The following is a 24,294-nucleotide window of genomic DNA, read 5'->3' on the forward strand; positions in this document are numbered from 1 at the left end:
GTCACATTACAGAGATAATCTACATAGTGAGGTCACAGTACAGTGATAATAAGCACAGTGATGTCACATTACAGAGATAATAAACATAGTGAGGTCACAGTACATAGATAATGCACATAGTGAGGTCACAGTACAGAGATAATGCACATAGTGAGGACACAGTAGAGAGATAATAAACACAGTGATGTCCCATTACAGAGATAATGCACATAGTGAGGTCACAGTAGAGAGATAATAAACACAGTGATGTCACAGTACAGAGATAATGCACATAGTGATGTCACAGTACAGAGATAATGCACATAGTGATGTCACAGTATATAGATAATGCACATAGTGAGGTAACAGTACAGAGATAATGGACATAGTGAGGTCACAGTACATAGATAATGCACATAGTGTGGTCACAGTACAGAGATAATGCGAATAATGATGTCACAGTACATAGATAATGCACATAGTGATGTCACATTACATAGATAATACACATAGTGAGGTCACAGTACATAGATAATGCACATAGTGCGGTCACAGTACAGGGATAATGCACATAGTGATGTCACAGTACAGAGATAATGCACATAGTGATGTCACAGTACATAGATAATGCACATAGTGAGGTCACAGTACAGAGATAATGCACATAGTAAGGTCACAGTACATAGATAATGCACATAGTGAGGTCACAGTACAGAGATAATAAACACAGTGTTGTCACATTACAGAGATAATACACATAGTGAGGTCACAGTACAGAGATAATGCACATAGTGAGGTCAGAGTACAGAGATAATGCACATAGTGAGGTCACAGTACAGAGATAATGCACATAGTGAGGTCACAGTACATAGATAATGCACATAGTTAGGTCACAGTAGAGAGATAATAAACACAGTGATGTCCCATTACAGAGATAATGCACATAGTGAGGTCACAGTACATAGATAATGCACATAGTGAGGTCACAGTACATAGATAATGCACATAGTGAGGTCACAGTACAGAGATAATGCACATATTGATGTCACAGTACATAGATAATGCACATAGTGATGTCACAGTACAGAGATAATGCACATAGTGAGGTCACAGTACAGAGATAATGCACATAGTGAGGTCACAATACATAGATAATGCACATAGTGAGGTCACAGTACATAGATAATGCACATAGTGATGTCACAGTACAGAGATAATGCACATAGTGAGGTCACAGTAGAGAAATAATAAACACAGTGATGTCACATTACAGAGATAATACACATAGTGATGTCACAGTGCATAGATAATACACATAGTGATGTCACAGTGCATAGATAATGCACATAGTGATGTCACAGTACATAGATAATGCACATAGTGATGTCACAGTACATAGATAATGCACATAGTGATGTCACAGTACAGAGATAATGCACATAGTGATGTCACAGTACAGAGATAATGCACATAGTGATGTCACATTACAGAGATAATAAATACAGTGATGTCACAGTACAGAGATAATACATATAGTGATGTCACAGTACAGAGATAATGCACATAGTGAGGTCACAGGACATAGATAATGCACATATTGAGGTCACAGTACATAGATAATGCACATAGTGAGGTCACAGTGCAGAGATAATGCACATAGTGAGGTCACAGTACAGAGATAATGCACATAGTGAGGTCACAGTGCAGAGATAATGCACATAGTGAGGTCACAGTTGAGAGAAAATAAACACAGTGAAGTCACATTACAGAGATAATAAGCACAGTGATGTCACAGTACAGAGATAATAAACACAGTGATGTCACATTACAGAGATAATACACATAGTGATGTCACAGTATAGAGATAATGCAAATAGTGAGGTCACAGTACAGGGATAATACACATAGTGATGTCACAGTACAGAGATAATACACATAGTGATGTCACAGTACAGGGATAATAAACACAGTGATGTCATATTACAGAGATAATACACATAGTGGTGTCACAGCACAGAGATAATGCACATAGTGAGGTCACAGTACATAGATTATGCACATAGTGAGGTCACACTACATAGAAAATGCACATAGTGAAGTCACAGTAAAGAGATAATACACATAGTGAGGTCACAGTAGAGAGATAATAAACACAGTGATGTCACATTACAGAGATAATACACATAGTGATGTCACAGTACATAGATAATACACATAGTGATGTCACAGTACATAGATAATGCACATAGTGAGGTCACAGTACATTGATAATGCACAGTGTGGTCACAGTACAGAGATAATGCACATAGTGATGTCACAGTACATAGATAATGCACATAGTGAGGTCACAGTACAGAGATAATGCACATAGTGAGGTCACAGTAGAGAGATAATAAACAGAGTGATGTCACATTACAGAGATAATCCACATAGTGAGGTCACAGTACAGAGATAATAAGCACAGTGATGTCACATTACAGAGATAATACACATAGTGAGGTCACAGTACAGAGATAATAAACACAGTGATGTCACATTACAGAGATAATGCACATAGTGAGGTCACAGTACATAGATAATGCACATAGTGAGATCACAGTAGAGAGTTAATAAACACAGTGATGTCCCATTACAGAGATAATGCACATAGTGAGGTCACAGTAGAGAGATAATAAACACAGTGATGTCACACTACAGAGATAATGCACATAGTGATGTCACAGTACATAGATAATGCACATAGTGAAGTCACAGTACAGAGATAATGCACATAGTGAGGTCACAGTACATAGATAATGCACATAGTGAGGTCACAGTACATAGATAATGCACATAGTCATGTCAGAGTACATAGATAATGCACATAGTGATGTCACAGTAGATAGATAATACACATAGTGAGGTCACAGTACATAGATAATGCACATAGTGTGGTCACAGTACAGAAATAATGCACATAGTGATGTCACAGTACATAGATAATGCACATAGTGAGGTCACAGTACAGGGATAATGCACATAGTGATGTCACAGTACAGAGATAATACACATAGTGAGGTCACATTACATAGATAATGCACATAGTGAGGTCACAGTAGAGAAATAATAAACACAGTGGTGTCACATTACAGAGATAATCCACATAGTGAGGTTTCAGTACAGAGATAATAAACACAGTGATGTCACATTACAGAGATAATAGACATAGTGATGTCACAGTACAGAGATAATAAACACAGTGATGTCACGTTACAGAGAAAATACACATAGTGATGTCACATTACAGAGATAATACATATAGTGATGTCACAGTACATAGATAATACACATAGTGAGGTCAGAGTACAGAGATAATGCACATAGTGAGGTCACAGTACATAGATAATGCACATAGTGAGATCACAGTAGAGAGATAATAAACACAGTGATGTTTCATTACAGAGATAATGCACATAGTGAGGTCACAGTACAGAGATAATAAACACAGTGATGTCACATTACAGAGATCATACACATAGTGAGGTCACAGTACATAGATAATGCACATAGTGAGGTCAGAGTATAGAGATAATGCACATAGTGAGGTCACAGTACATAGATAATGCACATAGTGAGGTCACAGTACAGAGATAATGCACATAGTGAGGTCATAGTAGTGAGAAAATAAACACAGTGAAGTCACATTACAGAGATAATACACATATTGATGTCACAGTAGAGATAATAAGCACAGTAATGTCACATTACAGAGATAATACACATAGTGATGTCACAGTACAGAGATAATAAACACAGTGATGTCACATTACAGAGATAATACACATAGTGATGTCACAGTACAGGGATAATAAACACAGTGATGTCATATTACAGAGATAATACACATAGTGACGTCACAGCACAGGGATAATGCACATAGTGAGGTCACAGTACATAGATAATGCACATAGTGAGGTCACAGAATATAGATAATGCACATAGTGAAATCGCAGTACAGAGATAATGCAAACAGTGATGTCACAGTACATAGATAATGCACATAGTGAGGTCACAGTAGAGAGATAATAAACACAGTGATGTCACATTACAGAGATAATCTACATAGTGAGGTCACAGTACAGAGATAATAAGCACAGTGATGTCACATTACAGAGATAATAAACATAGTGAGGTCACAGTACAGAGATAATGCACATAGTGAGATCACAGTAGAGAGATAATAAACACAGTGATGTTCCATTACAGAGATAATGCACATAGTGAGGTCACAGTAGAGAGATAATAAACACAGTGATGTCACAGTACAGAGATAATGCACATAGTGATGTCACAGTACAGAGATAATGCACATAGTGATGTCACAGTATATAGATAATGCACATAGTGAGGTAACAGTACAAAGATAATGGACATAGTGAGGTCACAGTACATAGATAATGCACATAGTGTGGTCACAGTACAGAGATAATGCGAATAATGATGTCACAGTACATAGATAATGCACATAGTGATGTCACATTACATAGATAATATACATAGTGAGGTCACAGTACATAGATAATGCACATAGTGTGGTCACAGTACAGAGATAATGCACATAGTGATGTCACAGTACATAGATAATGCACATAGTAAGGTCACAGTACATAGATAATGCACACAGTGAGGTCACAGTAGAGAGATAATAAATACAGTGGTGTCACATTACAGAGATAATCCACATAGTGAGGTCACAGTACAGAGATAATAAACACAGTGATGTCACATTACAGAGATAATACACATAGTGAGGTCACAGTACATAGATAATGCACATAGTGAGGTCAGAGTATATAGATAATGCACATAGTGAGGTAACAGTACAAAGATAATGGACATAGTGAGGTCACAGTACATAGATAATGCACATAGTGTGGTCACAGTACAGAGATAATGCGAATAATGATGTCACAGTACATAGATAATGCACATAGTGATGTCACATTACATAGATAATATACATAGTGAGGTCACAGTACATAGATAATGCACATAGTGTGGTCACAGTACAGAGATAATGCACATAGTGATGTCACAGTACATAGATAATGCACATAGTAAGGTCACAGTACATAGATAATGCACACAGTGAGGTCACAGTAGAGAGATAATAAATACAGTGGTGTCACATTACAGAGATAATCCACATAGTGAGGTCACAGTACAGAGATAATAAACACAGTGATGTCACATTACAGAGATAATACACATAGTGAGGTCACAGTACATAGATAATGCACATAGTGAGGTCAGAGTACAGAGATAATGCACATAGTGAGGTCACAGTACAGAGATAATACACATAGTGAGGTCACAGTACATAGATAATGCACATAGTGAGGTCACAGTACAGAGATAATGCACATATTGATGTCACAGTACATAGATAATGCACATAGTGAGGTCACAGTACAGAGATAATGCACCTAGTGAGGTCACAATACATAGATAATGCACATAGTGAGGTCACAGTACATAGATAATGCACATAGTGATGTCACAGTACATAGATAATGCACATAGTGAGGTCACAGTAGAGAAATAATAAACACAGTGATGTCACATTACAGAGATAATACACATAGTGATGTCACAGTACATAGATAATGCACATAGTGATGTCACAGTACATAGATAATGCACATAGTGATGTCACAGTACATAGATAATGCACATAGTGATGTCAAAGTACAGAGATAATGCACATAGTGATGTCGCATTACAGAGATAATAAATATAGTTATGTTACGTTACAGAGATAATACACATAGTGAGGTCACAGTACATAGATAATGCACATAGTGAGGTCACAGTACATAGATAATGCACATAGTGAGGTCACAGTGCAGAGATAATGCACATAGTGATGTCACAGTTGAGAGAAAATAAACACAGTGAAGTCACATTACAGAGATAATACACATATTGATGTCACAGTAGAGATAATAAGCACAGTGATGTCACAGTACAGAGATAATAAACACAGTGATGTCACATTACAGAGATAATACACATAGTGATGTCACAGTATAGAGATAATGCAAATAGTGAGGTCACAGTACAGGGATAATACACATAGTGATTTCACAGTACAGAGATAATACACATAGTGATGTCACAGTACAGGGATAATAAACACAGTGATGTCATATTACAGAGATAATGCACATAGTGAGGTCACAGTACATAGATTATGCACATAGTGAGGTCACACTACATAGAAAATGCTCATAGTGAAGTCACAGTACAGAGATAATGCACATAGTGAGGTCACAGTAGAGAGATAATAAACACAGTGATGTCACATTACAGAGATAATACACATAGTGATGTCACAGTACATAGATAATGCACATAGTGATGTCACAGTACATAGATAATGCACATCGTGAGGTCACAGTACATTGATAATGCACAGTGTGGTCACAGTACAGAGATAATGCACATAGTGATGTCACAGAACAGAGATAATGCACATAGTGAGGTCACAGTAGAGAGATAATAAACACAGTGATGTCACATTACAGAGATAATCCACATAGTGAGGTCACAGTACAGAGATAATAAGCACAGTGATGTCACATTACAGAGATAATACACATAGTGAGGTCACAGTACATAGATAATGCACATTGTGAGGTCACAGTACAGAGATAATGCACATAGTGAGGTTACAGTACATAGATAATGCACATAGTGAGATCACAGTAGAGAGTTAATAAACACAGTGATGTCCCATTACAGAGATAATGCACATAGTGATGTCACAGTACATAGATAATGTACATAGTGAAGTCAAAGTACAGAGATAATGCACATAGTGAGGTCACAGTACATAGATAATGCACATTGTGTGGTCAGAGTACATAGATAATGCACATAGTGATGTCACAGTAGATAGATAATACACATAGTGAGGTCACAGTACATAGATAATGCACATAGTGAGGTCACAGTACAGAAATAATGCACATAGTGATGTCACAGTACATAGATAATGCACATAGTGAGGTCACAGTACAGGGATAATGCACATAGTGATGTCACAGTACAGAGATAATCCACATAGTGATGTCACATTACAGAGATAATACACATAGTGAGGTCACAGTAGAGAGATAATGCACATAGTGATGTCACAGTACATAGATAATGCACATAGTGAGGTCACAGTAGAGAGATAATGCACATAGTGAGGTCACAGTACATAGATAATGCACATAGTGATGTCACAGTACATAGATAATGCACATAGTGAGGTCACAGTACCTAAATAATGCACATAGTGAGGTCACAGTAGAGAGATAATACACATAGTGAGGTCACAGTACATAGATAATGCACATAGTGATGTCACAGTACATAGATAATGTACATAGTGAGGTCACAGTACAGAGATAATGCACATAGTGAGGTCACAGTACCTAAATAATGCAGATAGTGAGGTCACAGTACATAGATAATGCACATAGTGAGGTCACAGTACAGAGATAATACACATAGTGATGTCACAGTACAGAGATAATACACATAGTGAGGTCACAGTACATAAATAATGCACATAGTGAGTTCACAGTACATAGATAATGCACATAGTGAGGTCACAGTACAGAGATAATGCACATAGTGAGGTCACAGTACATAAATAATGCACATAGTGAGGTCACAGTACATAGATAATGCACATAGTGAGGTCACAGTACAGAGATAATGCACATAATGAGGGCACAGTACAGTGATAATGCACATAGTGAGGTCACAGTACATAGATAATGCACATAGTGAGGTCACAGTACATAAATAATGCACATAGTGAGGTCACAGTACAGAGATAATGCACATAGTGAGTGGGTGGGAGCCGGTGGCGCACGTGTCGGCTTTCTTATTTATTGTTATGGGAGTTCCAAAAACAGAGGAGCAAATACAAGGAGGGAGAAGAAATGTATCAGAATGGTCACATGAGAATAAGGAGAAATATAACCGCAGCGCCGGCGTCATGGATCGTCCATCACTTATGTGACCTTCTATCAGTCTCCATCCAAGGGATGTATCTCAGTGGTAGAGCGCATGCATCCATGTCTTGTGATAAATTAGTAAAATCTCTCCAATTATATTCCAGGAACTTTGTTATTTGATTTTGCACTTAGTTCTCCCTTTGTCAGACCTCCATATACTGTCAGACCCCCATACTGTATACTGTTACACTCTGGAGCATTGTTTGCACACATCCCACTTACTTTCTTTTGTCTTTATATTGTTTCTCTCTTTATTCTTTGCATCACACGACCATCCATTATGTAAATGTCATTGATATTCTGTGTGTGTATACCTATCCATCTTATACAGTTATATGAAAAAGTTTGGGCACCCCTATTAATCTTAAGCTTAATGTTTTATAAAAATTGGTGTTTTTGCAACAGCTATTTCAGTTTGATATATGTAATAACTGTTGGACACAGTAATGTTTCTGCCTTGAAATGAGGTTTATTGTACTAACAGAAAATGTGCAATCTGCATTCAAACAAAATTTGACAGGTGCATAAGTATGGGCACCCTTATCATTTTCTTGTTTTAAATACTCCTACCTACTTTTTACTGACGTACTAAAACACTTTTTTTGGTTTTGTAACCTAATTGAGCTTTGAACTTCATAGCCAGGTGTATGCAATCATGAGAAAAGCTACTTAAAGTGGCCACTTACAAGTTGTTCTCCTGTTTGAATCTCCTCTGAAGAGTGGCATCATGGGCTCCTCAAAACAACTGTCAAATGATCTGAAAACAAAGATTATTCAACATAGTTGTTCAGGGGAAGGATACAAAAAGCTGTCTCAGAGATTTAACCTGTCAGTTTCCACTGTGAGGAACATAGTAAGGAAATGGAACAACACAGGGACAGTTATTGTTAAGGCCAGAAGTGGCAGGCCAAGAAAAACATCAGAAAGGCAGAGAAGAAGAATGGTGAGATCAGTCAAGGACAATCCTCAGACCACCTCCAGAGAGCTGCAGCATCAACTTGCTGCAGATGGTGTCACTGTGCATCGGTCAACTATGCAACGCACTTTGCACAAGGAGAAGCTGTATGGGAGAGTGATGCGAAAGAAGCCGTTTCTGCAAGCACGCCACAAACAGAGTCGGCTGAGGTATGCAAAAGCACAATTGGAGAAGCCAATTTTTTTTTTGGAAGAAGGTCCTGTGGACTGATGAAACCAAGATTGAGTTGTTTGGTCATACAAAAAGGCATTATGCATGGCGGCAAAAAAACACAGCATTCCGAGAAAAACACTTGCTACCCACAGTAAAATTTGGTGGAGGTTCCATCATGCTTTGGGGCTGTGTGGCCAATGCCGGCGCCAGGAATCTTGTTAAAGTTGAGGGACGCATGGATTCCACTCAGTATCAGCAGATTCTTGACAATAATGTTCAAGAATCAATGATAAAGTTGAAGTTACGCAGGGGATGGATCTTTCAGCAAGACAATGATCCAAAACACCGCTCCAAATCTACTCAGGCATTCATGCAGAGGAACAATTACAATGTTCTGGAATGGCCATCCCAGTCCCCAGACCTGAATATCATTGAACATCTGTGGGATCATTTGAAGAGGGCTGTCCATGCTCAGCGACCATCAAACTTAACTGAACTGGAATTGTTTCGTAAAGAGGAATGGTCAAAAATACCTTCATCCAGGATCCAGGAACTCATTAAAAGCTACAGGAAGCGACTAGAGGCTGTTATTTTTGCAAAAGGAGGATCTACTAAATATTAATGTCACTTTTCTGGTGAGGTGCCCATACTTATGCACCTGTCAAATTTTGTTTGAATGCAGATTGCACATTTTCTGTTAGTACAATAAACCTCATTTCAAGGCAGAAACATTACTGTGTCCAACAGTTATTACATATATCAAAATGAAATAGCTGTTGCAAAAACACCAATTTTTAAAAAACATTAAGCTTAAGATTAATAGGGGTGCCCAAACTTTTTATATAACTGTATTTACACTGCTCAAAATAATAAAGGGAGCACTCAAATAACACATCCTAGATCTGAATGAATGAAATCTTCTCATTGAATACTTTGTTCTGTACAAAGTTGAATGTGCTGACAACAAAATCACACAAAAATCATCAATTGAAATCACATTTATTAACCAATGGAGGCCTGGATTTGGAGTCACCCCCAAAATTAAAGTGGAATAACACACTACAGGCTGATCCAACTCTGATGTAATGTCCTTAAAACAAGTCAAAATGAGGCTCAGTATTGTGTGTGACCTCCACGTGCCTGTATGACCTCCCTACAACGCCTGGGCATGCTCCTGATGAGGCTGAGTATTGTGTGTGACCTCCACGTGCCTGTATGACCTCCCTACAACGCCTGGGCATGCTCCTGATGAGGCTGAGTATTGTGTGTGGCCTCCATGTGCCTGTATGACCTCCCTACAACGCCTGGGCATGCTCCTGATGAGGCTGAGTATTGTGTGTGGCCTCCACGTGCCTGTATGACCTCCCTACAACGCCTGGGCATGCTCCTGATGAGGCTGAGTATTGTGTGTGGCCTCCATGTGCCTGTATGACCTCCCTACAACGCCTGGGCATGCTCCTGATGAGGTTGCGGATGGTCTCCTGTGGGATCTCCTCCCAGACCTGGACTAAAGCATCCGCCAACTCCTGGACAGTCTGTGGTGCAACGTGACGTTGGTGGATGGAGCGAGACATGATGTCCCAGATGTGCTCAATCGGATTCAGGTCTGGGGAACGGGCGGCCAGTCCATAGCTTCAATGCCTTCATCTTGCAGGAACTGCTGACACACTCCAGCCACATGAGGTCTGGCATTGTCCTGCATTAGGAGGAACCCAGGGCCAACCTCACCAGCATATGGTCTCACAAGAGGTCTGAGGATCTCATCTCGGTACCTAATGGCAGTCAGACTACCTCGGCGAGCACATGGAGGGCTGTGCTGCGGGCTGGTATGTTTATGCACAATCACCAGGGACCTTCCCAGCCTGATAATATCAGCTCTCAGTTGTCTGCTTTAATTAACTTTGCTGGTTACATGGGGGGATACACCACGTCATTTTTTTTTGTTTGTTTTTTTATTTAATCATTAAAAGCTGCCTGATAAGCTCCACAGGGTGCAAAGTTATTATATGTTGGGTGGTTGTGCAATTATTTGTCTATATGTCTGTTCCTATGTCTAAATGTCTCTCTGTACGTCTGTTGGTCAATATATCTGTCTATCTATCTACTCAATCTATCTCCATTATCTATCTCCATGTCATTTATTGCTGTCTAAAAACGCTAGAAAAATGCAGGAAAAAAAGCACGTTTTTGCCGCTGCGTTTTTCCTGCCAAGAGATGTGGAAATGCTGCAGAAATTTCTGCTTTCAAATAAGTGTGAACATACCCTTAGGGTTTTGCATATGAGCATAACACACATACAGGGGATGTAGCTCAGTGGTAGAGCGCATGCTTTGCATGTATGAGGCCCCGGGTTTAATCCCCAACATCTCCATTGTCATGTATTCCACAGAGATCACTCTATATCTCACCATGCTGTGACTGTGTCAGGATTTCATCAGGGATTCCAACATATGGAATATATGTTAATGCCCTCTGTACAGTCACTGCCACCTTCACAATAGCCCAATTATTAATATTACTCGCTGCCACCACCGGCCGAGTTTGAAATATAGTACAAGGCCTTGCCTGGCCAAACGCCTGCATTCTGGTAGTGTATGGCTTCTGGGAAGGGAACGATTACAGGACAAAAGAAACAGAACGATTAGATTTTATATTTAATCCAAATGGGAGGCAGTGTTTAGGAAAACTATACAAAAATGTTTACAAAAGGAGACAATTCAATACATTAATAGTTACACCAAATAATAAGGATTAAAGAAGAGACTTACTATAAGATCGCTGAGACGATTCAATATAGGTGGATTTGATTTGAACGTTATCGAATATGACCCATTGCTTATAGTATCTATACCCCCCAGCCAACTATTTTATGCTGAAGGGAGAGACCCCCCTGGGATGACGTCACAGGGACTGGGCTCTAGCCTGCACATTTTATTAAAAACTTCTGGGATAACTCATCGCTCGTTGATCCCAGAATCCCAAAAGTGATACCATATTTCTATTATGATTTTACCTTCATTTAAGGACCACACACTGCATAGTTGCGACCTGCTATCCTAGTGCTTTAGTGCTACAGCTCCATGGAGGGGTTTGATAAAATATGCATAGCGTTATGTGATATTTCAGTTTTTCTTTTTTAATAATTTTGCAAAAATTTCTACATTTCAGTTTTTTTTCAGTCAAGATGGGGTGCAGAGTGTACTTTAATGAGGAAAAAATGAACTTTTTAGAGTTTACCAAATGGCTGCAATGAAACAAAGAGTGAAACATTTAAAGGGGTCTGAATACTTTCCGTATCCAATGTATTGCTCCATACAGTATGGGCCCCATATAATGCTCCATACAGTATGGCCCCATATAATGCTCAATATAGTATGGGCCCCATATAATGCTCCATACAGTATGGCCCCATATAATGCTCAATATAGTATGGCCCCATATAATGCTCCATACAGTATGGCCCCATGTAATGCTCCATACAGAAAAAAAATAATAATCAAATACTACCCTCTCCTTGTTCCCCGCTGGCCGCAGGTCCTGTCTCCACAGCGTGTTCCGGCTCTCTGCACTGTGACTGCCCAGCACAGAGGGGGCGCTGTAGTGATCGCGCCCTCTTCCCTGAGATGTCACAGAGTCGGAAGACACCGGAGCTGCGGAGGAACGTGGAGAGATGAGTATCACGAGCAGTTTAAAGCAATGTGGGACGCGGTGCCAGAGCCCATGCTGTACTGCTCTGCCAGCTATATAGTGGCCGATTCCGGGTACTGCACACCTGACCCTATTCATATGATCTGCAGTACCCCGCTGTAGCCACTATGCAGTTGTTGGCGCTGTGCTGTTCCAGTCTGCAAATAATCACATCCAACCGGCACCAAGAACAGCTGATCGCGCGTGCCGGGGGTCGCGTCCCCATTAATCTAATATTGGTCGCCTATCCTAAGGGTAAGTCATCAATATAAAAGAGCTGGACATCCCCTTTATCTGTTGCCACTACCCCTATACCAACTAATGGTAAATCCCTCCCTCACTTATCATTATGTGCTGCTAATGTTACGTAACAACATTCTATATAGTGAAGTCACAACCAGACATAGAGATGGTAAATATTATTTATTTTTAGGAACATTTGGACAAATAATGGAATATATGAGGATATCACAGTCTGGGGCTGCAGCTGTTATCAGCATCTCTGCACATGATGAAATCAGGGTCTCTATGAAGCAGATGAGGGATCTGTGGATCATTATGGAAATGATCTGTAACTTCTGCAGATTTCTGTAAAGAGAAGACACCAAATTATTACATCTCATCAATAGATTCCCAGTAAAAAGTTAATAATCAGCTGGAAAATATAAAAAAGCAAATTCTAATATCTACTTACATGAAGGACAAGTCATTCTGATCTAATTCCTCAATGTTCTCCAGACTTGGATCATCCTTCTATGAAAAGGAGAAAAGAACAATTACTTATATGTCACATGTGATATAGATATCATGGGGCAGCGGGAATGAGAGGTGACTTACCATCGGGTGTTTTTGGGGTGTTCATGGCCCTTCATGCTTGGTAAGATGTTGACCAAAGCTGATGGTAAACTAAAGAGAGATCAGAACAGCAGGAAGTTACAGGTGATATTTTTTACAGTCTTGTAATGAATGTAGTGTTAATGTATGCATTGCTCCCTTACCTGGGCTGGGGTCAGTATGTTCTCCACCACTGTCTGCACCATGAACATGGTGCTTCAATGGAAGCAGTGGTTACGGCACAGGGGGCACAGAGGGTTGGAGCGGAGCCATCTAGTAATACATCCCTGATGGAAGGTGTGGTCACATGGAAGGACCGTGACCTGCTCTCCGATCTCATATTCGGTCATACAGATGATACATGACTCGGCCTCCTCCTGTGCGGTTAAATCCCTTGTTGGGAGATTTGCAATTAGCAGTGCTCTCCTGCGAACCCAATGCTGCCGCCTCTGCCGCACAGGTAGATTTTGTGCAGGTGGCTCCACAGCATTGCTGTCGCTCTGACGTCCATCACTGGTAGAAGGTCTTTCCTCGTCTCTTGGAGGAGACCGTCCATCACTGGTAGAAGGTCTCTCCTGCACAGGTAGGTTTTGTGCAGGTGGCTCCACCTGTGGCAGTGGTGGTGTCATCACACCCACTTCCTCCAGTTGAATGGGTGGGAGGGGACGGCCGCCATCCCTGCTGCTCTCTCCGGAGGGCTCTGCAGGGGCTGGTCTTAGAGGAGAGCGGCTTCTATCCCTGCTCTCTTCCTGTCCTCTACGCCGTGGAGGATCTCTGGCCCGTCTCCATCTCCTCTCAGTGACATTGCTGTCTCTCTGACGTCCATCACTGGTAGAAGGTCTTTCCTGATCTCTTGGAGAAGACCTTCTTCCATCACTGGTAGAAGGTCTTTCCTGATCTCTTGGAGGAGACCTCCTCCGTCCATGGACAATTATGGCCTGACCTATAAACAAATAAGAATTTATCTGAATTATTTCCAATTTTAGTAAACACTTTTTGGCTATAGTGATGGGTCCTTCTACTGCTGTGGTGTTTAGGGAGAGGGGAACCCTAGAAAGAATTGACTTTATTTTGGCCTTAGTTAACCTGCACTGTCTGTCCTGAAATGTGTCCCCTCATACCCCAGGGATATCTCCTCCCAGGAAAGCCCTATAGTGTGGGAATATTGTGGATCTCCCCCAAATATTTCCCTTACCTTGATTTTCTGGTCGGCGCAGCCATGCCTCATTGTCAGCAATCAGCTGGCGCAGCTCCCGGGCGCTCATGACTTAGGTACCTGGAGCTGGCTGATAGAATATTGGAGAACTAAGCTCTCCAGTGGCACCGGTGTTATTGTGCTCTGATCAAAGATCAAGAAGAATAAATGGAAGTAATCACCAGATGTGTAACACAAACTAGTTCGCTCTTCCACAACCAAAGTGAAGTCTCAGCAAAAGCATCAACTCAAGAAATGGCGCTGATGTCACAGTGCTCAGAGATTATATACCCTCAGGACATTCCATGATGTCATTATGACATCATAACTGAGTGACCCCCTAATCCTGAGCATTGTGACATCAGAGCAGCCAGGCCGCCATGTTTGCTGCCAACTGGTGAATGAGGCAGAGAATGTGGAATAGAAATATCCCATCTGATTAATAGAATATAAATGTATATAAATCTGTGTTGGAAAAGATAGAAAAATCAGTTTTCTCCATGTTTGTAAATAGTCGTTTTTTTGCTTTGGTAGATATTATATACATGTTATATATGGTATAAATTATCCTCTGCTGTAAATGATAAGAATGGAATGTTATTCTTTATCATTTATAGTTGTGGGTGATACATTATTGCTAAACAATAAACAACTCACCGACCTGTCAGGGAAATGATCAGGTTATATAAATGAGTGAAAATAGAATAAATAATAATAGAAGGTAAAGTATACAAATGCCTCTAAAAAAAAAAGTCATCAGTTTTTTTTACTTTTCTGTACCACCAGGGCCGTCCTACATGACATACATGGATTTTACCTGGGTGTCTCGTGCCCCTATAATAATGTGTCCATATCACTCAGTTACCCCAAATCCACAAAACTATCTATTAGAACAGGACCTGGACTGGTAATCTTCCTACCTGGCAGATTCCCTGTGGACGCCTCGGGTGGGCTGGTCAGTGGATCACCAGCAAGGTGCAGATTTAGCCCTCCTAAAGTATAACAATAGTACAGTGGTGGCCAAAAGTATTGGCACCCCTGCAATTCTGTCGGATGATACTCAGTTTCTTCCTGAAAATGATTGCAATCACAAACTCTTTGGTATTATTATCTTCATTTAATTTGTCTTCAATGAAAAAAAACAAAAAGAATTGTCCTAAAGCTAAATTGGATATAATTCCACACCAAACCTAGAAAAGGGGGTGGACAAAAGTATTGGCACTGTTTGAAAAATCATGTGATGCTTCTCTAATTCATGTAATTAACAGCACCTGTAACTTACCTGTGGCACCTAACAGGTGTTGGCAATAACTAAATCACACTTGCAGCCAGTTAACATGGATTAAAGTTGACTCAACCTCTGTCCTGTGTCCTTGTGTGTACCATATTGAGCATGGAGAAAAGAAAGAAGACCAAAGAACTGTCTGAGGACTTGAGAAACCAAATTGTGAGGAAGCATGAGCAATCTCAAGGCTACAAGTCCATCTCCAAAGACCTGAATGTTCCTGTGTCTTCCGTGCGCAGTGTCATCAAGAAGTTTAAAGCCCATGGCACTGTGGCTAACCTCCCTAGATGTGGACGGAAAAGAAAAATTGACGAGAGATTTCAACGCAAGATTGTGCGGATGGTGGATAAAGAACCTCTACTAACATCCAAACAAGTTCAAGCTTCCCTGCAGTCCAAGGGTACAACAGTGTCAACCCGTACTATCCGTCGACGTCTGAATGAAAAGGGACTGTATGGTAGGATACCCAGGAAGACCCCACTTCTTACCCCGAGACATAAAAAGCCAGGCTGGAGTTTGCCAAAACTTACCTGAGAAAGCCTAAAACGTTTTGGAAGAATGTTCTCTGGTCAGATGAGACAAAAGTCGAGCTTTTTGGGAAAAAGCATCAACATAGAGTGTACAGGAAAAAAAAGAGGCATTCAAAGAAAAGAACACGGTCCCTACAGTCAAACATGGTGGAGGTTCCCTGATGTTTTGGGGTTGCTTTGCTGCCTTTGGCACTGGACTGCTTGACCGTGTGCATGGCATAATGAAGTCTGAAGACTACCAACAAATTTTGCAGCATAATGTAGGGCCCAGTGTGAGAAAGCTGGGTCTCCCTCAGAGGTCATGGGTCTTCCAGCAGGACAATGACCCAAAACACACTTCCAAAAGCGCTATAAAATGGTTTGAGAGAAAGCACTGGAGACTTCTAAGGTGGCCAGCAATGAGTCCAGACCTGAATCCCATAGAACACCTGTGGAGAGATCTCAAAATGGCAGTTTGGAGAAGGCACCCTTCAAATATCAGGGACCTGGAGCAGTTTGCCAAAGAAGAATGGTCTACAATTCCAGCAGAGCATTGTAAGAAACTCATTGATGGTTACCGGAAGCGGTTGTTCGCAGTTATTTTGGCTAAAGGTTGTGCAACCAAGTATTAGGCTGAGGGTGCCAATACTTTTGTCCGGCCCATTTTTGGAGTTTTGTGTGAAATGATCAATGATTTGATTTTTGCTTCATTCTCTTTTGTGTTTTTTCCTTGCAAGCAAATTAAATGAAGATAATAAGACCAAAGAATTTGTGATTGCAATCATTTTCAGGAAGAAACTGAGTATTATCTGACAGAATTGCAGGGGTGCCAATACTTTTGGCCACCACTGTAACTATAACAATAGTATGTTTGCATACTATAGCGCTACAGAGTGCTACTTTATTTGTTGGTTATATATGGAGATGGCTACTCTTAGTAAGCACCTGTACACACCGGTTTTCTGTTTTGAAAGTGACGGTCAGTCTTTTGATATTTGTATACATAGGATTTCTGAATGATCACTCCACCCCTAAGCCTCAGGAGGTTTTAATTATAGCAGGATCCTACCCTCCCATATACATGTAGACTTTAGTATAAGATTGGATTCACACTAGGTAGGTTCCTGGCAACGAGAGTCGCCTTACCATGGCTATCGGGTACACATGAATTGGCTAATTTATGCGCTAAGAATTCTCATTTATTTCTATTTTCTAGAGCAGTAATGCAATTCAAATTTCATACATTTCATGTTTTCATGCTATAGCGCTACAGAGTGCTACTTTATTTGTTAGTTATATAGATGGCAACTCTTAGTAAGCACCTGTACAGACCAGTTTTCTGTTTTGGAAGTGACGGTCAGTCTTTTGATAGCTGTTATTAATAACCAGGGAACATTTTGGGCTAATGGCCCCTTTCCCTGGCTAGTAATATCAGCCCCCAGCAGACGGCTTTCCCTCTGCTGGTTATGAAAATTTGGCCAGAGCCCCCTCTGTTTTTTTAATCTAATTCTTTATTTTACACATAATGTACACTGGGCTTGCTGACTACAATTTCCATCACTGTCGCCTGCTCGCGCTGATCTCAGGCAACAATGATATGAGCTGCATTCAGCTCCCGGCGCATGTCCAGCACTCCGGCATTCAAAAGTCTCGCATTAGAGCTACCGCCGTCAGACCCGGTGGCTTGAACTCCGGTAACCTTGTAGAGTTCAAAGCCACCGGGTCTCCCGGCAGTTGCAAGGCCCAGAAACCTCATGGGAAACTTTGAGGGACATTTTAGGTTTTGGAAGTTTCCAGCTGCTGGAACACCTAGTGGCAGCGAACTAAGGTTACTTTAGGTGTGTATTTTACTGTGCTTGTTAATAAAAAAAGAGAAGTGGGGTCCCTCGTAATTTTTATAATCAGCAAAGGGAAAATCAACGGCTGGTGGCTGATATTATTTGGGAACAGGCCAATAGCCATAAAGATTCCCAGGCTATTAATATCAGCTCACAGCTGTTTGCTTAGCCTTTACTGCTTATTATAGGGGAGACCCCAAACAAAAATTGATGTGGGGTCCCCCTATATTCACTAACCATCAAAGGCTAAACAGACAGCTGCGAGATGATATTAATAGCTTAGGAAGTGGCCATGGTTATTGGCCCCCTCCTAGACTAAAAACATCAGCTCTCATCCGCCCCAGAAATGGTACATCAATAAAATGTGCCAAATCTGATGCTTAGCCTCTGCTCTTCCCACTTGTCTTGATGCGATGACAAGTGGGTTAATGATTGTGGGGTTGACGTCAGCTGTTTTATGGCCGCTAACATCAAGCCCACAAGTTAGTAATGGAGAGGCATCTATAAGACTCCCTATTACTAACCCAATAATCAGATTGTAAAAAAACACACCCAGAATAAAGTCCTTTATTTGAAATAAAGACAAACACTCCTTTATTAAAATAAAAATAAAAAAGTATTATATTCACCTTTACACCTAATTCACCAAAGCCTTTGTCCCCTGTAAAAGAGAAAAAAATAAAAAAACACCATAATGCTCACCTTAACACCTAATCCCTGATGCCCTTGTCACCTGTAAACGACAAAAAGTAGTAAACCACCATAATACTCACCTGTCTGCCGTGAATATAATCCATACTGTCCCACGACAATCCGGATGACTTGGAGAAGAGTCACATCAGCAGTCACTAATGTGACTGCTCTCCACGACAGCCCGCTCACACTGACACAAGAGTGTAATCTCTCCTGCAGGTGATGCCGCCTTTCTACCGCTGCTGATGGCCTGCAACCAATCATCAGACATAAGCAATATCAGGAGATCATCATGGGGTGCAGTGCTTGTCACGGTGCGTATCTGGGAGGTAAGTGCTCTATGCTTTCTTCTTAATTCATTGGGACAATAGAAAAGCGCCATCCAGTAGGGAACAATCTCTTTAAAATACGGGAAAAGGAGAATTGCATTTTTTTTTAATCTGTTCAATAAAAGGCATAAAAAATAAAATCGCCTCCTTTTTTCCCCATATTTTAAATATAAACAAATAATGAAAAAATTAAAGAAAAATAGTTTTGTCTTGTCCCTAATAGTCCAGACTATGAGAATATGATGTTATTTATGCTGCATGATTATAAAAGAGAAAAAATAATAGAGAAAATCTATTAGTAGATAGTCATAGATTAGTGACTCTTGGAGATGAGAACAAATCCATGGGTGTCCATACAGGGGATGTAGCTCAGTGGTAGAGCGCATGCTTTCCCTGTATGAGGCCCTGGGTTCAATCCCCGACATCTCCATGTTTTGTGATAAAAAAACTAGTAAAGCTTCCAAATATTCAGGAATCTGATACGTGTGAGTATACAGCGGCTCGTCTGTCTGGGTGTAACACAGAACTAAATATCAGATATTTGCTTTTGAAAATGTTATGCAGAGTGATTGTTGGACACTAGGGGGCAGTGTAATCAGCACAATACACCTACATACATCGCTAGAGACTAGAGAGGAGGAAATCAGTTTTCAGGACCAGCGGCCGCAACAGTTATTCTGTGGCCGCTGGACAGGAGCCCCCCAAACCTAATCCCACCTGCTGGTATATTATGTGAGTGCTGTGTGCTATTAGTACAGTGGGGAAAATAAGTATTTGATACGCTGCTGATTTTGCCAGGGGCGGACACAGACTGTAGTGAGCCCCACATAACACTGCATACAGAATACTGGCCCCCATATAACGCTCCATGCAGGCTGTTCCCCCCTTACAATGCCCCCCATTACACGAGCGATATCTATTGTGAATTCTACAATAGCCCAGAAACCGGCAAATCCTCACAGCGCACAGTGCAGACCGGACAGTATAGTCCTCCATACAGTATTATGGGCACCATATAATGCTCCATACAGGATACTGACCCCCTTATAATGCTCCATACAGGATACTGGCCCCCATATAACGCTCCATACAGGATACTGACCCCCTTATAATGCTCCATACAGGATACTGGTCCCCATATAATGCTCCATACAGGATACTGGTCCCCATATAATGCTCCCTACAGGATACTGGTCCCCATATAACGCTCCATACAGGATACTGTCCCCCATATAATGTTCCATACAGAATACTGACCCCCATATAACACTCCATACAGAATATTGGCCCCATGTAATGCTCCATGCAGGCTGTTCCCCCCTCATAATGCCCCATGCAGGATGTCACACATCCCCCCACCAGATAATGCCCCATGCAGGATGTCACACACCCCCCCACCATATAATGCTCCATGCAGGATGTCACACCCACTTTCCCCCCACCATATAATGCCCCATGCCCCATACATGAAAAAAATAAAAAAAATCCAATACTCACCTCACTTCTTACCTGCTGCTGGCGCTGCTCCGGACTCCAGCGTCGCCCGCGTCTTCCCGCTCTGCACTGTGACAGGTCAGGAGAGAGCGCGCGCGGTGTAAAGACATCACCGCGCCCTCTGACCTGAGACGTCACAGTCAGAGGACGCGGAAGACGCTGAGGAGGCACGGGGAGGGGTAAGTATTGTGCCGGCGCCGTCACATGACCGGAGATGTCCCTGCGCTCAGCATGGTGCCGGGGAACCATGTGGAGCGCAGGGACATCTCCGGTCATGTGACGGCGGGAGGTCCTGCGGGGGGGCTCCATGAAGAGACGCACAAGAGGGGGGTCCCGAAGGGGCCCCGACCGGCCGGGCCCCATGCTGGAGTCAGGGCAGTCATGCCCTGATGGCGGCCCTGCTGGAGGCTGGAGGGGCCCCCTCTCCCTCGGGGGCCCCCGTTCAATGAACCGGCTGCACAGGCGGTAGTTCCGCCCCTGACTCCACCAGCAGAATAGTGTGTGCAGCTCTGGATTATAATACAGGATGTAACTCAGGATCAGTAATGTAATGAATGTACACAGTGACTCCACCAGCAGAATAGTGTGTGCAGCTCTGGAGTATAATAAAGGATGTAACTGAGGATGACTAGAGAATCAGTAATGTAATATATGTGCACAGTGACTGCACCAGCAGAATAGTGAGTGCAGCTCTGGAGTATAATGCAGGATGTAAGTCAGGATCAGTAATGTAATGAATGTAGACAGTGACTGCACCAGCAGAATAGTGAGTGCAGCTCTGAATTATAATACAGGATGTAACTCAGGATCAGTAATGTAATGAATGTAGACAGTGACTCCACCAGCAGAATAGTGTGTGCAGCTCTGGAGTATAATAAAGGATGTAACTGAGGATGAGTAGAGAATCAGTAATGTAATATATGTGCACAGTGACTGCACCAGCAGAATAGTGAGTGCAGCTCTGGATTATAATACAAGATGTAACTCAGGATGAGTAATGTAATGTATGTACACAGTGACTGCACCAGCAGAATAGTGAGTACAGCTCTGGAGTATAATACAGGATGTAACTCAGGATCAGTAATGTAATGTATGTACACAGTGACTGCACCAGCAGAATAGTGAGAGCAGCTCTGGAGTATAATACAGTATATAACTCAGGATCAGTGCAGGATCAGTAATGTAATGTATGTACACAGTGACTCCACCAGCAGAATAGTGAGTGCAGCTCTGGAGTATAATACAGGATGTAACTGAGGATCAGTAGAGGATCAGTAATGTAATGTATGTGCACAGTGACTGCACAAGCAGAATAGTGAGTGCAGCTCTGGAGTATAATACAGGATGCAAGTCAGGATAAGTACAAGATTAGTAATGTAATATATGTACACAGTGACTGCACCAGCAGAATAGTGAGTACAGCTCAGGATTATAATACAGGATGTAACTCAGGATCAGTAATGTAATGTATGCACACAGTGACTGCACCAGCAGAATAGTGAGTGCAGCTCTGGAGTATAATATAGGATGTAACTAAGGATCAGTACAGGATCAGTAATGTAATGTATGTACACAGTGACTGTACCAGCAGAATAGTGAGTGCAGCTCTGGAGTATAATACAGGATGGAACTCAGGATCAGTAATGTAATGTATGTACACAGTGACTGCACTAGCAGAATAGTGAGTGCAGCTCTGGGGTATAATAAGGGATGTAACTCAGGATCAGTACAGGATCAGTAATGTAATATATGTACACAGTGGTGCACCAGCAGAATAGTGAGTGCAGCTCTGGAGTATAATACAGGATGTAACTCAGGATCAGTAGAGGATCAGTAATGTAATGTATGTACACAGTGACTACACCAGCAGAATAGTGAGTGCATCTCTGGAGTATAATACAGGATGTAGCTCAGGATCAGAACCGGATCAGTAATGTAATGTATGTGCACAGTGACTGCACCAGCAGAATAGTGAGTGCAGCTCTGGAGTATAATACAGGATGGAACTCAGGATCAGTAATGTAATGTATGTACACAGCGACTGCACTAGCAGAATAGTGAGTGCAGTTCTGGAGTATAATACAGGATGGAACTCAGGATCAGTAATGTAATGTATGTACACAGTGACTGCACTAGCAGAATAGTGAGTGCAGCTCTGGAGTATAATACAGGATGTAACTCAGGATCAGTACAGGATCAGTAATGTAATATATGTACACAGTGGCTGCACCAGCAGAATAGTGAGTGCAGCTCTGGAGTATAATACAGGATGTAACTCAGGATCAGTACAGGATCAGTAATGTAATGTATGTACACAGTGACTGCACCAGCAGAATAGTGAGTTCAGCTCTGGAGTATAATACAGGATGTAACTCAGGATCAGAACCGGATCAGTAATGTAATGTATGTGCACAGTGACTGCACCAGCAGAATAGTGAGTGCAGCTCTGGAGTATAATACAGGATGGAACTCAGGATCAGTAATGTAATGTATGTACACAGTGACTGCACTAGCAGAATAGTGAGTGCAGCTCTGGAGTATAATACAGGATGGAACTCAGGATTAGTAATGTAATGTATGTACACAGTGACTCCACCAGCAGAATAGTGAGTGCAGCTCTGGAGTATAATAAAGGAATTAACTGAGGATGAGTAGAGGATCAGTAATGTAATGTATGTACACAGTGACTGCACCAGCACAATAGTGAGTTCAGCTCTGGAGTATAATACAGGATGTAACTAAGGATCAGTACAGGATCAGTAATGTAATATATGTACACAGTGACAGCACCAGCAGAAAAGTGAGTGCAGCTCTGGAGTATAATACAGGATGTAACTCATGATCAGTACAGGATCAGTAATGTAATGTATGTACACAGTGACTGCACCAGCACAATAGTGAGTTCAGCTCTGGAGTATAATACAGGATGTAACTCAGGATCAGTACAGGATCAGTAATGTAATGTATGTACACAGTGACTACACCAGCAGAATAGTGAGTGCAGCTCTGGATTATAATACAGGATGTAACTCAGGATCAGTAATGTAATGTATGTACACAGTGACTGCAGCAGCAGAATAGTGAGTGCAGCTCTGGAGTGTAATACAGGATGTAACTCAGGATCAGTAATGTAATGAATGTACACAGTGACTCCACCAGCAGAATAGTGTGTGCAGCTCTGGATTATAATACAGGATGTAACTCAGGATCAGTAATGTAATGAATGTACACAGTGACTCCACCAGCAGAATAGTGTGTGCAGCTCTGG

At 41.4% G+C, this 24,294-nt stretch overlaps 1 non-coding gene across 1 annotated transcript; it reads left to right on the top strand.

The window, feature by feature from the left end:
* The first annotated feature begins 11,461 nt into the window (after nt 1-11,461).
* Nucleotides 11,462-11,533, top strand: TRNAA-UGC (transfer RNA alanine (anticodon UGC)). Its single transcript has one exon. It is a non-coding gene; the product is annotated as a tRNA-Ala (tRNA).
* The last annotated feature ends 12,761 nt before the right edge of the window (nt 11,534-24,294 follow it).

The sequence above is a fragment of the Phyllobates terribilis genome, unplaced genomic scaffold (genome assembly GCF_046119375.1).
Source record: "Phyllobates terribilis strain yellow unplaced genomic scaffold, ASM4611937v1 Scaffold_3__8_contigs__length_932513732, whole genome shotgun sequence".
NCBI lineage: Eukaryota > Metazoa > Chordata > Amphibia > Anura > Dendrobatidae > Phyllobates > Phyllobates terribilis.